This window comes from Palaemon carinicauda, chromosome 18 (assembly GCF_036898095.1).
Source record: "Palaemon carinicauda isolate YSFRI2023 chromosome 18, ASM3689809v2, whole genome shotgun sequence".
Lineage (NCBI taxonomy): Eukaryota > Metazoa > Arthropoda > Malacostraca > Decapoda > Palaemonidae > Palaemon > Palaemon carinicauda.
This window is the reverse complement of record NC_090742.1, coordinates 54,282,290-54,284,789: the sequence shown is the minus strand read 5'-3', so window position 1 is coordinate 54,284,789 and position 2,500 is coordinate 54,282,290. Positions and strand designations below refer to the sequence as shown.

Sequence of the window (2,500 nt, the reverse complement as noted above, 5' to 3'; positions counted from 1 at the left end):
AAGTTTAAAAAATAAGTTTCTCAGTATTTCTAATATTCTGTTAAAGATATCCAAATCCATAAATTTTAGTGTGCAACCATTCATTGGAATAAGATGTATATACTTGTTGACTTTACTTCCATTGAAATAACAAATATGTGCTTATCACGACACTATTGTTAACTTAAACGGTTGTAAGTTTTCATTTCTAGTAACACTAGCTTTTCCTTTCCCTCAAAAAGAAAAGAAAAAAACTACCAAGAACTTTATATATTTGCGTGAGAAATTTGCATGACATTTGATACACATACTTGGTCAGTATGCTCATTTAATAAAATCGTATTTCCCTCTATTTCACGAGTATTTTTAATGAAAATGAACAGAGACAATATTTTCATTGCTACAAACGTGCAAGTTTCGATATATTTCTAGCGAACTCTAAAGTGGAGGCTAACCCAAAATCAGACTTATTCTAACTCTTCGCCTTATTTATTTGAATCTTACCCTATGCTAACTCAAAGAACTTTCTCACGCCATTGCCAGTCTTCCCTGAGCGAGTAGGACACTCCTGCAGGCGGAAGAGCAGGAACATACATTCACGTGGCGTTAAATTACCGCTGGCCAATGGCTGATACACGCCCACAGTGTCCGGTCCCAAGGTCGAACAGCATTGATAGCCAAGATTTACATTTCAACGTAGACTGCAAGAAAGATTAATCATGAGTGAATGAATAAATTAAGCTGAAAGAGCATAAACTGAAACGAACACATGAAAATAGAATTTTTCTTTTCTAAAGTAACAGCTTTTTATTGCTCCTCCTAAACTATGAACGAAATCGTTCAAAATAATTAACTACTCCCATTTTTAACTGGAGAGAAACCATAAACCCTAAAAGAGAATCAAACATTTACTCTGGACAAGAAGAGAAGTAAAGCAGATTTTAACAGATTTCCTAAAAGGTCAGAAATTTGTATCAATATAAAAGACAAATTAGCATACGTCTTGTACTTAATAGAAAAAAATATTCGAATATAACCTTTCTGTTTTACTACCTACCGAGAACAAGTGAATAGAATAAATGAATATTGTTTTAGAATTTCTACCTTTGTTTAGACACTATTACGACCCAATCGTTACGCCAGTTTATGATAGTCGATCAATCAGTCATTGAATCATTCAGCTATAAGATCAAGGCTAAAATTTCCAACAAGAAACAGGTTAGAAATCTTTCGAGACTCAAAAGACTAATACATACAAAGTTATATCTAATTAATTTATGCAAAATAGAACCAGTCACAAAATAGCGGAAGAGAAACCAGATTAGATAGTTAAGCAAATGTGTGGTTTGCAGTTGGGGCTACAATCGATGTGATTAATAATTGGGTAAAATTATGAACTAAACAGAAACTGGAGAGAAAGGAAAAAATTAGAGGGAGGAAGGAAGGAAGGAAGGAAGTGCCACTCTTCCACGCTAGTTATCATCGCTAGAAACAAAAAGGAAAAGTGTACTCAGAGAGGAAGCGAACAAAATCCGTGCGAGGGTGGAAAAGACTGACCAGCTGTTGCCTCGGGGTGACGCCACCGACGTCCTGCTACCTGGATCTGATTTAATTTTGACGAAAAACACGCACACACATATGTACATAGTATGCAAATATCAATGACATTTGACATCAAATTCTACCATAGAAATTATTTAATGCTAAATGCTTCTGGCTGGGCAAGGAATCGAAGCTATGCCTCCAAATCGAAACAATTGTCAGCAGGGACTCTACCAAACGAGCTATCAAGCGAGATATAAATTTGTTACACGTCCACTTTACATATTCCTGTCGAATTCAGGAATCTATTCTTAAACTTGAAATCATAGCTGATTAATGAGTATGCAACACATGGCTATTTATGATGACTATTCATCACTAACACTAGTTACTTTAATGGATGTAAATATCAAAATCTATTGAAGTGACGAATTTTAGCGATATATATATATATATATATATATATATATATATATATATATATATATATATATATATATATATATATATATATGTATGTATGTATATGTATATATATATATATATATATATATATATATATATATATATATATGTGTGTGTGTGTGTGTATGTATATATATATATATATATATATATATATATATATATATATATATATATATATATATATATACATTGGTAACTGTTGCAAGAAACCAGAGAAACAGGTAGCTAGAGAAGTGCGAAAGGGGAAATCCAAGAGGAATTGGAAGGCAACAGAATTAGTGTGAAGGTGTCAGCAAGCTGAGGTAATTGTTTCCAAGAAAACTTATGCAAACAAAGTTCCAAATGGAATGGAGACTCAACGCAAAGTAGCAACAAATGGAACACTTGATTTCAAGTTCATTGTTGGTGATAGTATCGAGCCTTAATAATTTGGAGAAAAGTGATCATCAGATATGTAATCGCATAAGACCAGCGTGTAATGAATGAGCTGTTCTTTTTTCCATCGTTAACT

The 2,500-nt window shown here is 33.0% G+C and overlaps 1 protein-coding gene across 2 annotated transcripts in view; it reads left to right on the top strand.

Annotated features, from left to right (window-relative positions):
- LOC137657070 (transcription factor Sox-14-like) overlaps positions 1-2,500 on the top strand; it is a 148,829-nt gene that overhangs the window by 129,979 nt on the left and 16,350 nt on the right. The window lies entirely within an intron of this gene.